Source organism: Ascidiella aspersa, chromosome 8, assembly GCF_963924565.1.
Source record: "Ascidiella aspersa chromosome 8, kaAscAspe10.2, whole genome shotgun sequence".
Taxonomy (NCBI): domain Eukaryota; kingdom Metazoa; phylum Chordata; class Ascidiacea; order Phlebobranchia; family Ascidiidae; genus Ascidiella; species Ascidiella aspersa.
Window position 1 is genome coordinate 18,223,094 of NC_139454.1, and position 13,245 is coordinate 18,236,338.

General features: G+C 36.5%; 3 non-coding genes and 9 pseudogenes across 3 annotated transcripts; all 12 read right to left on the reverse strand.

The window, feature by feature from the left end:
- Positions 1–613: 613 nt before the first annotated feature.
- LOC146136645 (5S ribosomal RNA) lies at positions 614–732 on the reverse strand (annotated as a pseudogene).
- A 50-nt stretch (positions 733–782) lies between these two features.
- On the reverse strand, positions 783–901 carry LOC146136646 (5S ribosomal RNA). Its single transcript, XR_014501648.1, has one exon. It is a non-coding gene; the product is annotated as a 5S ribosomal RNA (ribosomal RNA).
- Positions 902–951: 50 nt separating this feature from the next.
- Positions 952–1,070, reverse strand: LOC146136647 (5S ribosomal RNA). Its single transcript, XR_014501638.1, has one exon. It is a non-coding gene; the product is annotated as a 5S ribosomal RNA (ribosomal RNA).
- Positions 1,071–1,120: 50 nt separating this feature from the next.
- LOC146136648 (5S ribosomal RNA) lies at positions 1,121–1,239 on the reverse strand (annotated as a pseudogene).
- Positions 1,240–2,813: 1,574 nt separating this feature from the next.
- LOC146136649 (5S ribosomal RNA) lies at positions 2,814–2,932 on the reverse strand (annotated as a pseudogene).
- Positions 2,933–2,997: 65 nt separating this feature from the next.
- On the reverse strand, positions 2,998–3,116 carry LOC146136650 (5S ribosomal RNA; annotated as a pseudogene).
- A 633-nt stretch (positions 3,117–3,749) lies between these two features.
- LOC146136651 (5S ribosomal RNA) lies at positions 3,750–3,868 on the reverse strand (annotated as a pseudogene).
- Positions 3,869–3,933: 65 nt separating this feature from the next.
- LOC146136652 (5S ribosomal RNA) lies at positions 3,934–4,052 on the reverse strand (annotated as a pseudogene).
- An 814-nt stretch (positions 4,053–4,866) lies between these two features.
- LOC146136653 (5S ribosomal RNA) lies at positions 4,867–4,985 on the reverse strand. The gene has a single exon (XR_014501642.1). It is a non-coding gene; the product is annotated as a 5S ribosomal RNA (ribosomal RNA).
- A 65-nt stretch (positions 4,986–5,050) lies between these two features.
- On the reverse strand, positions 5,051–5,169 carry LOC146136654 (5S ribosomal RNA; annotated as a pseudogene).
- A 256-nt stretch (positions 5,170–5,425) lies between these two features.
- Positions 5,426–5,534, reverse strand: LOC146136655 (5S ribosomal RNA; annotated as a pseudogene).
- A 617-nt stretch (positions 5,535–6,151) lies between these two features.
- On the reverse strand, positions 6,152–6,295 carry LOC146136656 (5S ribosomal RNA; annotated as a pseudogene).
- Between the last annotated feature and the right edge of the window lie 6,950 nt (positions 6,296–13,245).

Genomic DNA, 13,245 nt, shown 5'->3' on the forward strand with positions numbered 1-13,245 from the left:
TCACGAAGCCATGCTTTTAGTTGATTTAATTGCCGAAAAAGATATCCTTAGACAGATAGATTGCCGAAAACAAAGAAAAAACAATATTAGATCATTGGGCAAGCATTTTTTTAGTTTGCATTATTTGAGACTTTTTTGTCTTGAATTAGATAATTTCTTAATCTGATTAGGGTTTTCCTCTCCGGGAATGTTTCAAAATGTTTCCAAATTTTTTTTTTATAATTTCGGGTATTCGGCAACCTAGCAAAACTTTAGAAATATTGCCATTTTTTACTAATTTCAAGTTAACGTCGTTGCCTGAGTTGTTTTATTTGCGCTTACCAGCGGAAAAGCCTAATTAAATTTACATTAACAATAAAAATGGGTCATGCGTCCGCTTTTTAAAAAACAAAAACAAATAAGGGTCCTGACTCGTATTGGAGAAGGTCTTGCGCTCCTTCAGTTATAAACGTATAATAAGAAGTTTCTTAAGTTTTAAATGGAATTGGCTTACTCGTTCGGACAAGATCGGGTGCATTCAACCTGGTATGGTTGTAGGCAGAATTGGTTAGCAATTTTTTGGTCTAAACTATTTAAAAAAGTAAACATTTAATAAATTTAAAAAATCATATTTTGCCTACGACAATTCGTATTTCTAGGCGGTCACCCATCCAAGTACTAACCAATCCCGAGGTTGCTTAACTTCCTAGATCGGACGAGATTGGGTGCATTCAACCTGGTATGGTCGAAGGCAGAATTGGTCAACATTTTTAAAATGTATACATCTAAAAAAAATCAAATTTTGCCTACGACAATTGGTATTCCTAGGCGGTCACCCATCCAAGTACTAACCAATCCCGAGGTTGCTTAACTTCCTAGATCGGACGAGATTGGGTGCATTCAACCTGGTATGGTCGAAGGCAGAATTGGTCAACATTTTTAAAATGTATACATCTAAAAAAAATCAAATTTTGCCTACGACAATTGGTATTCCTAGGCGGTCTCCCATCCAAGTACTAACCAATCCCGAGGTTGCTTAACTTCCTAGATCGGACGAGATTGGGTGCATTCAACCTGGTATGGTCGAAGGCAGAATTGGTCAACATTTTTAAAATGTATACATCTAAAAAAAATCAAATTTTGCCTACGACAATTGGTATTCCTAGGCGGTCACCCATCCAAGTACTAACCAACCCCGAGGTTGCTTAACTTTCGAGATCGGACGAGATCGGTTGTATTCAACCTGGTATGGTCATAGAAAGTATTGTTCAACGTTTTTGGGTCTAAACTATATAAAATTATCAAAATTTAAAGGAATCACATTTTGCCTAATGCAATTAGTATTCGTAGGCGGTCACCCATCCAAGCACTAACCAACCCCGAAGTTGCTTAACTTCCGACATCGGACGAGATTGGGTGCATTCAACTTGGTATGGTTGTGGGCGGGAATTGGTTAGCATTTTTCGGTCTAAACTATATTTAAAAATTTAAAGTAGTCATATTTTTTTTACGGCAATTGCTATTCCTTGGCGGTCACCCATTCAAGTACTAAACAATCCCGAGTTTGCTTAACTTACGAAATCCGACGATATTGGGTGCATTCAACCTGGCATGTTCGTAGGCAGTATTGTTCAATATTTTTGGGTCTAAACTATTTAAAAATGTAAAAATTTAAATAAATCATATTTTGCTTGCGACAATAGGTATTCCTACGCGGCCACCCATTGCCATTGTTACGTGTTTATTAACACTTTAACACCCAAATTGAATAACTGCCATAAGCCAAATCTTAAAGTTCATTAAGTTATTTTACGATGTGATAAATAGGGTTTTAGATAACGCGTTTCAGCTTTCGTTTGCCAAATATGTTCTTCAGTTACATAATATCATATTTGATGATGTAAAGTTTTCCGTATTGTTGTGTGTAAAATTCCTGTGTTTTCCTGCGTCAGTTAGCCTTGTTTCAAACTTGACATGTAACCTTTAATCTCGTAATCTATAACTGTCAGTCTTGCAGGCGGTGTTCTCACGTTCTGCAACACAAGCTACTTGTTTTGCTGGCGTCTGACTCCCGCTGCAATTTGGCCTTAGAATGGCCGCTGTAATGCCTAGCCATGTTTTAGAGTGCCGGCCAGTCTTATTGGCCAAATATGACGTAACTTTCGTGTTCTTTTTCTTCCTACGTATTGGCTATATACATGTCGTTTCTTAGCGGCTTTGGGATTTTTTCTAGAGAAGTCTTTTGCGAAGTCTTAGCCGACAGTCGCTGCAATAGGCGGTGGCTGTCTGTCTCACATTAACTTGAAAATAACGTTCACTAATGCTGTTTGATAACGTTTTAATTCGTTGTAACAATATACTTTTGATTGGTTATGACAGGTAGCATATCGGACCAGAAACCTTTGCAAGCAACAAGAACTCGCGAGGTTGCGACCCACCGAGCAACTGTATGTGGTCAGGGGCTAGGCCCCACTGCACAGGTCGCAGTGCGGCGCAACACCCATCCAAGTATTAATCAATCCCGTGGTTGCTAAACTTCCGAGATCGGACAAGCTCGGGTGCATTCAACCTGGTATGGTTGTAGGCAGAATTGGTTAGCATTTTTTTATCTAAACAAATTTAAAATGTAAGCATTGAAATAATTTAAAAAAATCATATTTTGCCTACGACAATTCGTATTCCAACGCGGTCACCCATCCAAGTACTAACCAATCCCGAGATTGCCTAACTTCCGAGATCGGGTGCATTCAACCTTTTATGGTCGTAGACAGTATTGCTGAATATGTATTGGTCTAAACTGTTTAAAAATGTAAAAATTTAAAAGAATCATATTTTGCCTACGACAATTCGTATTCCTACGCGGTCACCCATCCAAGTACTAACCAATCCCGAGATTGCCTAACTTCCGAGATCGGACGAGATCGGGTGCATTAAACCTGGTATGGTCGTAGACAGTATTGCTGAATATTTGTTGGTCTAAACTGTTTAAAAATGTAAAAATTTAAAAGAATCATATTTTGCCTACGACAATTCGTATTCCTATGCGGTCACACATCCAAGTACTATCCAATCCTGAGGTTGCCTAACTTCCGAGATCGGACAAGATCGGGTGCATTCAACCTGGAATGGTCGTAAACAGTATTGTTCAACATTTATTGGTCTAAACTGTTTAAAAATGTAAAAATTTAAAGGAATCATATTTCGCCTACGACAACTGGCATTCCTAGGCTGTCACTCATCCAAGTACCAACCAATCCCGAGTTTGCTTAACTTCCGAGATCGGACAAGATAGGGTTTATTCAACCTGGTATGGTTGCAGGCAGAATTGATTAACATTTTTCTGTCTAAACTATTTAAAAAGTAAACATTTAAATTAATTTAAAAAATCATAGTTGCCTACGACAATTCGTATTCCTAGGCGGTCACCCAACCAAGTACTAACAAATCCCAAAGAATCCCGAGGTTGCCTTACTTACGAGTTCGGACAAGATCGGTTACATTCAACCTGTTGTGGTTGTAGGCAGAATTGGTTAGCATTTTTTTATCTAAACAAATTTAAAATGTAAGCATTGAAATAATTTAAAAAAATCATATTTTGCCTACGACAATTCGTATTCCAACGCGGTCACCCATCCAAGTACTAACCAATCCCGAGATTGCCTAACTTCCGAGATCGGGTGCATTCAACCTTTTATGGTCGTAGACAGTATTGCTGAATATTTATTGGTCTAAACTGTTTAAAAATGTAAAAATTTAAAAGAATCATATTTTGCCTACGACAATTCGTATTCCTACGCGGTCACCCATCCAAGTACTAACCAATCCCGAGATTGCCTAACTTCCGAGATCGGACGAGATCGGGTGCATTAAACCTGGTATGGTCGTAGACAGTATTGCTGAATATTTGTTGGTCTAAACTGTTTAAAAATGTAAAAATTTAAAAGAATCATATTTTGCCTACGACAATTCGTATTCCTATGCGGTCACACATCCAAGTACTATCCAATCCTGAGGTTGCCTAACTTCCGAGATCGGACAAGATCGGGTGCATTCAACCTGGAATGGTCGTAAACAGTATTGTTCAACATTTATTGGTCTAAACTGTTTAAAAATGTAAAAATTTAAAGGAATCATATTTCGCCTACGACAACTGGCATTCCTAGGCTGTCACTCATCCAAGTACCAACCAATCCCGAGTTTGCTTAACTTCCGAGATCGGACAAGATAGGGTTTATTCAACCTGGTATGGTTGCAGGCAGAATTGATTAACATTTTTCTGTCTAAACTATTTAAAAAGTAAACATTTAAATTAATTTAAAAAATCATAGTTGCCTACGACAATTCGTATTCCTAGGCGGTCACCCAACCAAGTACTAACAAATCCCGAGGAATCCCGAGGTTGCCTTACTTACGAGTTCGGACAAGATCGGTTACATTCAACCTGTTGTGGTTGTAGGCAGAATTGTTAGCATTTTTTGGTATAAACAATTTAAAAAGTTAACATTAAAATTAATTTAAAAAATCATAGTTGCCTACGACAATTCGTATTCCTAGGCGGTCACCCAACCAAGTACTAACCAATACCGAGGTTGCTTAACTTTCGAGATCGGGTGAATTCAACCTGGAATGGTCGTAGACAGTATTGTTCAACATTTTTTGGTATAAACTATTTAAAAATGTAAAAATTTAAAGGAATCATATTTGGCCTACGACAATTCGTATTAATAGGCGGTCACACCCCCAAGCACTATCCAATCCTGAGGTTGCCTAACTTCCAAGATCGGACGAGATCGGGTGCATTCAACCTGGAATGTTCGTAGACAGTATTGTTCAACATTTATTGGTCTAAAGTGTTTAAAAATGTATAAATTTGAAGGAATCATATTTCGCCTACGACAATTGGTATTCCTACGCGGTCACCCATCCAAGTACTAACCAATCCCGAGATTGCCTAACTTCCGAGATCGGACGAGATCGGGTGCATTCAACCTGGTATGGTCGTAGACAGTATTGCTGAATATTTATTGGTCTAAACTGTTTAAAAATGTAAAAATTTAAAAGAATCATATTTTGCCTACGACAATTCGTATTCCTATGCGGTCACACATCCAAGTACTATCCAATCCTGAGGTTGCCTAACTTCCGAGATCGGACAAGATCGGGTGCATTCAACCTGGAATGGTCGTAAACAGTATTGTTCAACATTTATTGGTCTAAACTGTTTAAAAATGTAAAAATTTAAAGGAATCATATTTCGCCTACGACAACTGGCATTCCTAGGCTGTCACTCATCCAAGTACCAACCAATCCCGAGTTTGCTTAACTTCCGAGATCGGACAAGATAGGGTTTATTCAACCTGGTATGGTTGCAGGCAGAATTGGTTAACATTTTTCTGTCTAAACTATTTAAAAAGTAAACATTTAAATTAATTTAAAAAATCATAGTTGCCTACGACAATTCGTATTCCTAGGCGGTCACCCAACCAAGTACTAACAAATCCCGAGGTTGCTTAACTTACGAGATCGGGTGCATTCAACCTGGAATGGTCGTAGACATTATTGTTCAACATTTTTTGGTATAAACTATTTAAAAATGTAAAAATTTAAAGGAATCATATTTGGCCTACGACAATTCGTATTAATAGGCGGTCACACCCCCAAGCACTATCCAATCCTGAGGTTGCCTAACTTCCAAGATCGGACGAGATCGGGTGCATTCAACCTGGAATGTTCGTAGACAGTATTGTTCAACATTTATTGGTCTAAAGTGTTTAAACATGTATAAATTTGAAGGAATCATATTTCGCCTACGACAATTCGTTTTAGTAGGCGGTCACATATACAAGTACTATGCAATCCTGGGGTTGCCTAACTTCCGAGATCGGACGAGATCGGGTGCATTTAACCTTGAATGGTCGTAGAGAGTATTGTTCAATATTTATTGGTCTAAACTGTTTGAAAATGTAGAAATTTAAAGGAATCATATTTTGCCTACGACAATTCGTATTAATAGGCGGTCGCACATCCAAGTACTATCCAATCCTGAGATTGCCTAACTTCCGAGATCGGACGAGATCGGGTGCATTCAACCTTGAATGGTCGTCGACAGTATTGTTCAACATTTATTGGTCTAAACTGTTTAAAATTGTAAAAATTTCAAGGAATTATATTTTGCTTACGACAATTGGTATTCCTATGCGGTCACCCATCCAAGTACTAACCAATCCCGTGGTTGCTTAACTTCCGAGTTCGTTCGGACAAGATTGGGTGCACTCAACCTGGTATCGGGTGCATTCAACCTGGTATGGTTGTAGACAGAATTGGTTAGCATTTTTTGGTCTAACAATTAAAAAAGGTAAGCATTGATATAAATTGAAAAAATTATGTTTTGCCTACGACAATTCGTATTCCTACGCGGTCACCCATCCAAGTGCTAACCAATCCCGAGATTGCCTAACATCCGAAATCGGACAAGTTAGGGTGAATTCAACCTGGTATGGTTGTAGGCAGAATTGGTTAGCATTTTTTGGTCTAACAATTAAAAAAGGTAAGCATTGATATAAATTGAAAAAATTATGTTTTGCCTACGACAATTCGTATTCCTACGCGGTCACCCATCAAAGTACTAACCAATCCCGAAATTGCCTAACTTCCGAGATCGGATGCATTCAACCTGGTATGGTCGTAGACAGTATTGTTTAACATTTATTGGTCTAAACTGTTTATAAATGAAAACATTTTAAGGTTTAATGTTTTACAAACGACAATTCGTATTCCTACGCGGTCACACATCCAAGTACTATCCAATCCTGAGGTTGCCTAACTTCCGAGGTCGGACAAGATCGGGTGCATTCAACCTGGTATGGTTGTAGGCAGAATCGGTTAGCATTTGTTGGTCTCACAATTTAAAAATGTAAGCATTGAAATTAATTAAAAAAATCATATCGTGCCTACGAAAATTCGTATTCCTACTCCGTCACCCATCCAAGTACTAACCAATCCCGAGATTATACGATATTTTGGCCCTAAATAAAACACACACTGCACGAGACTTACAACAACATATATTTTTTTCTAAAACAAATACAATGATAATCGCACACACAAAACAAATCCCCAAAAAGGTGACATTACTCTAATTAAAAACTGGCGTCCGATTTCATTGTTAAACACCAAATACAATAAAAGTAAAACTATAGCTAACAGACTAACAAACAAATAAAAAAACGAAATTTCCTGCTTACAGAGAGATGTGGCTTACCCAATCGCCAACTCCAAGAAATACATTACAATATATCATCGGTAATTGAACATAGCAAAGAAAGAAACTCCCCCCTTGCAATTATGTTAACAGGCTTTGTATACAAGGCTAACATCTAGTTTTTCCTTTTTTTTTTTTTATCTTATATATTATACTCAGGTGTGCAACTGAACCCTTATTGGGTCCAGTGCTACGTAGATTATTTTTAATCTCATGCGGTTGGATCATCATTCGTATAATACATCTTCGGCCGAAACCGGTGCCGTAAGGTGGCGCAAAAGAGTAAGAGTAAGTAATTGGTAATTTTGTAGTACATCTTCGGCCGAAACCGGTGCCGTAAGGTGGAGCAAAAGAGTAAGAGTAAGTAAATAGGTACGTACAGTGATATATATAATAAGGTTAAAATTACAGAGAGGGGAGCGCAGCAACGCCAACCGTCTCTTGGTCCATGAGATTTGTGTTTAAAAGTTCTGTTAGTTTTTCTAATCCTATTTTTATTTTTAGGTCCGAAGTAAAGGTTTGGAATTTGGATATGATTTCATCGGTAAGATTAATTATAAATTGGTTTTTATCCGTAGCATATTCATTTCTAGTTTCCAAAATAGTTTTGAATTTAATTATTGTTGTTTTTATGATTTGGAGGATTTTTAAATTTACGAAATTATTTTGGAAGCCTAATGAATTTTGATTAAAAAGGAGTGCATCCTCGTTTGGCAGGAAACTTTGATTAAAGTTTTGAGTTGTAAATAAATTTAAATTTTGAATTATACTTTTAGTTATTTCGCAATCTAAAATTAAATGTTTGATGTTATCTTTTGTTGGATTGACAGAAGTTACAATTACGTTTGATTAATTGTCCTGTTTTGTTTTGATAGATTTGATGGATGGCGTTTTTGAAAGTCTCCCCAGCAGAAGGCACCTTGGGATATACGATAGGCAATTTGTCTTTCGTTGTTTGTGAATAGGTCTTTTGTTTTCGGTGTTTTGAAGAGTAGGGCTAGCCAGTTGATGTTTTGGTTGGAGTCTGTGAGTTTATGAATGTTTTTTGTTGCTGTAATTTGGTTTAGTGTCTGGTATAAATTTTTAAGTTTGGAGTTTTCCCAATCAAATTCTGGGTCATGGAGGTTAAGTTTATCGTATTGTGTTAATATATATTTCCATTTTGGGTTGGGTTCTAAGCGTTTTGGGTAGTTATTACTAAAGAGGTTGTTATTGATTCTTCTTATTTTAAATCCAATTTGGTAAAGCATCCAGTCATGAAAGATCTGGTTTGTTTCGCTAATATTTTTGATATATTTTATTCTTTCTAGTTGGGCTGCATTTATTTTATTACGTATGTTTATCATCTTAAGTCCGCCTTCTTTGTAGTCAGATTGTAGTTTAGTTCGGCTAAGGGGTTCTATTTTGAGTGGGGTCCATAAAAATTGATTTGCGACATGTTGTAAATATTTTATTGTTGTGTTGTCGGGGATAATTATTCGCGCTAGGTGTATTATTTTGGATACAATTAGGGAATTTATGATATTTATTTTGCCAAACATGGTTAAATTTAGGTGTTCGTATTGTTTTATTATATTTGTGATTTTGCCTTTTGCTGCGTTCCAGTTGATTGCGTTATTATTATTTGTTTCATTATAGATAATTCCTAGTATTTTGATTTGTTCGGTAAAGTATTGGTTGTAGTTAGCAAGTAAAAGCGATTTAAAATCTTGGACAAGCGTTAGTATTTTGTTTTTGTTTTTGTTTAATGTTTGGCCTGTAATTTTTTCATAATTGTCAAGTTCTATAAAAAGGTGTTTGATTGAATTTTGGTCTGATATGAAAAAGGTATTATTGTCGGCGTATTGTTGCATTTTAATTGTGTTTTTTCTAATTTTGATACCTTTGAATTCCGGATTGTTTTGGATTAATTCAGCTAACACTTGTCCAAGGCAAATATATAAAATCATTGATAGAGAACAGCCCTGACGGACCCCTTGTTTTATGCTTATATTGTTTGAATTTTTGCCGTTAATTTCAATTTTACTGCTAATGTTTCGGTAGAGTATGGTGACCCATTTTATTGTAAATTGGTCGACTTTGAATTTTTTTAGAATTTGTTGAATTAGGTGGTGGTCCGCTTTGTCGAATGCTTTTTCAAAGTCTGTTACTAAGAGTGCCAATTTGTTATTTTTATCTTTACTATGTTCTATTGCCGAATTGATATTGTAATGAATTTCTTGCATTTGCCTATTTGTTACGCCGCATTTTTGTGATGTGTCAATTTTGTCGTCGAGTTGTGGCCTCAGTCTATTGGTAATAATTTTATTTAAAATTTTTTAATCAGTGTTTAGCAATGAAATGGGTCTCCAGTTTTTTATGTAATTAAGGTCGCCTTTTTTTGGTATTAGTTTTGTTATAGCCAATTTCATATTATTTGTCATTTCTTTTTTTAAATAAATGTTCGCGTATAATTCAATTAGGTCGTCCATTAGATAATTTTGAAATTTTTTGTAAAATTCGCTAGTAAGTCCGTCAGAGCCGGGGGATGAATTATTGTTTAAAGAGCTTATGGCTAGAATTATTTCTTGTTTATTTATGATAGAGGGAGGTTCTATGTTTTGGTCAAGGGATTTGCTTGCGCTTTTATTTCCTATTTTTTCTAGAATTTGATTTTGTTTGGTGCGGTCTATTTTATTTTCCGTTCCCCATAATTTGGTGTAAAATTGATGTATTATTTTTTCAATGTGATTTGGGTTGTTCGTAATTTGGCCGTTTTCATTTTTTAATTGATAGATACCTGTTTTGAGTTGGTTTTTTTGTTCTAATGTGAAAAATTCTTTGTTTGGTTTTTCTCCATTTCCTATGTGTTTTATCCTAGAGCGTATTTTTTGTCCTTCTAGTTTTTCCGTTTCAATAGATTTGAGTTTTTCAATTGTTTCTTTATATTGTTTATTTATGGTTAGGTCGTTTGCGGTTAGGGATTCTGTTAGAAGTTTTAGTTTTTGTTTTAGGGTTTTTTCAAGTTTTCGTTTTTGATTATTTTTGTATTGCGCATATTTTATTGTATGATTTTTTATTCGTTTTTTTAAATTTTCCCACCATATAAGTTTATTTGGTTCGGTATTTTCAAATTGATATTCTCTTATTAATTTTATTATCGAATCGCAGTAATATTTTTCGTCTAACAATGAGTAGTTGTTTATTTTCCAGAATGATTTTCCCTGTCTGCGTGCTTTACCAAGTTGGATGATGAGGAATGGGGTTTTGAGTGGTCGGAAAAAGTGACGGGTATGTAATGTGAGTTTTTTTGTTTGTTTATTATAGATTGTGTCGCATAAATTCTATCTATTCTAGTGGCAGATTTTGCTGTGACAAAGGAAAATTCTTTTTCATTTTTATTTTGGTGTCTGAAGGTGTCTATTAATTTAAAGAGCTTTTTAATTCGTATCCAATTTTGTTGATCCATTTTTGTTGTTCTGAGTTTATTTATTGTGTCCAAATCATTATATATAAAATTAAAATCGCCTAGTATGATTAGGTTTTCTATATTTTGGTTCTTTATTTTGCTTTCAATTAGGTTTTGTTGTTTTTTCCTTGTGCTAGGGTTTCCGGATTTTAGGTACAAGTTGATTAGGGTTATTGTTTTGTTTTGTGTTTTTCCAGTTAGTTTTATAGATTGTATCCTGTTTTGTTCAAAAAAAATTTTTTGTTTATGCCTCGTATGTTTAAAGATGTTATTTTTATTTCAGATTCAGACTCAGATTCTGCAATTAATTCAGGACCAAGAGGCGGTTTGAGAGAAAAGTGTGAGTCCCCTTGGTAGTCAGCTGTGGAGATCAGGATCTCCAGGTAAGTCTATTCTTCTGTTTGCGTCTCCTATTTTGGCTTTCTTTCTTTCCTGTTCTTCTTTGGGTGTCAGTTTTCTTCCTTTGTGTGGTGTTGATGGTGTGTTGTTTGGTGTTGGTTGAGTGTTTGTTGTTTCGTTTTCTTTTTGTGTTGAAGGTTGAGAATGTTCTTCTTCATCTGGTTGGTTGAGGGGGTTTGCATTTTCGTTTTTTTGGTCGATAAAGACTGAGGAGTCGATATTTGTAAGTTCCAAAAAGATTTCGTTATTTGTTAGTTCATCGTCAGCGTCGTTGGCTGTATCGCTTACGATTCCTTGTTTCGAGGGTGGAGGGGTGGAGGTTTTTCTTTGTTTGTTTTTTTTATGATGGGGGATATAAGTCCCGATGGGCCTGGAAGATTGTTTTGTTGTCGTTCGCCTATAATATGGACAAGTCTTTCGTGAGTCGAGCCAGTTGTCAGGTCTGGAAAGTTGACAGGGTCAGGGTTGGTGGTAGCTCGTGTTGTTTGTGATTGTTGAAGAGTGCATCTGTTTGCCCAATGTCCGGGTAGGCCGCATCGGTTGCATTTCGGTCGTGTGTTTTCTTGTCCAGGTTTGATGGTGCGTATTCGTTGTCCAGCTACAATGATTTGATCTTGAACGTTTTGTATTTGAATTTTTTCGATAAATAGATGATAGAAGCCGTTTCTCACGTGAGGTATGTTTCTGTGAGTGCACAGTGTTATTTTTCTTAAAATTCCCCATTTATTATGTCTGACAATTTCCTCCATTTGTTCAAATTCCCATTCACAAGGAACGGGAACCAGTGTGATTTTATTTAAGAGTGGTGGCGGTTCCGTTACTTGTAGTGTTATTTTTTCTCCTTGGTATTCAAAAATTGGTGTCGTTTGTAGAATTTGTTTTGTCTCGTTTTTATCAGTTTCGGTGAGGAAGGTTAATTGAAAAATTTGTTGATGACGGTTTAAAGTCCGGCATCCTGTGATGTTGTCGATTTGGTTTTTTAAAGGTTGATATTGTTGGATGATGCTTAGAAAGTCATCAATTAAAAATTCAATATGTGAGTGTACCGTTATGTTGACCGATCTGGTCAAGGCAAAGGTAGATGTCATGTTGTATTTTGTTTACATGCCACAGGGCATGTACGATAGTGGACAAAAGATGGCAGAGAGAGAAAAGAATAGAGACTTCACTATGAGTCACTATGAGGCGCTAGAGAGCGCACACAACAAGTGATAAGAAAAAGGGCGGGAAAGAAAAGTGGCTCTATTAGTCACTTTTAGGCGCTAGAGAGCGCACACACACAAGAAAGGCGACAAAGAAAAAGGGCGGGAAAAAGAGTGACTTTAGGAGTCACTTTGAGGCGCTAGAGAGCGCGCGTGAAAAAACGACAAAGGACAAAAATTGGCTAGCGCTTCGCCCTTCATGAGGGCCTTGCTAGCGGCGGGGGCAATTATTTTTTTTTTATTTTTTTTCTTTTTTATGTTATTTATTGGTTAAGAAAGGAACTGAATATACAACGAACAAGATAAAATACAACGTAAAGTGGAGAAGGTAGAGTAATAATTTGGCGCTAAACAGCGAGGCGAAATGATAAAATAGAATAGGGCGAGGCTAAATAAGACTTACATTTAGTGGGTATACAATATACATACATTTAATGTTACTATAACAGGCCTAGTGTGGCGGGTAAGCGAATATTGTCTAGGTGAACGTTTCCGTTTTGCGGTAATAACGTTAATAGGCTTACAGGCAATGGGAACACGTATATAATATTCCAGGTGTTAGTGAAGGTGTATGTAGGCAGCTTTACTGTTAAAGCGGGCTTGTATATGTGCATTTATGTGAAGGTAGTATGTAGATAGCGTTGTTGCTACGCTCGAGCATATACGCAATGGTAGGAGCTTTATCGCTCTGATTTTAGTGTTCGGATTTTGTTATGTATTTAGGAGTGAAGGTAGTTTGTAGTTGGGTTATGTTTTAACTCATAACTCTTAAATATGGCCAGTTATGCTGAATATATTTGGAGTACTGTTTAGACATTTGAGTTTACATGGTTAGCGCCGTACGCTCCTCTTGAGGAGTCTGCATTGGTTGGGAATCGAACCCAGGACCTCTGACTGTTGTGGCGGTGTTTGCAACCGTTTCGCCATTTATCTTATATATGGTTTACGTTGAGATT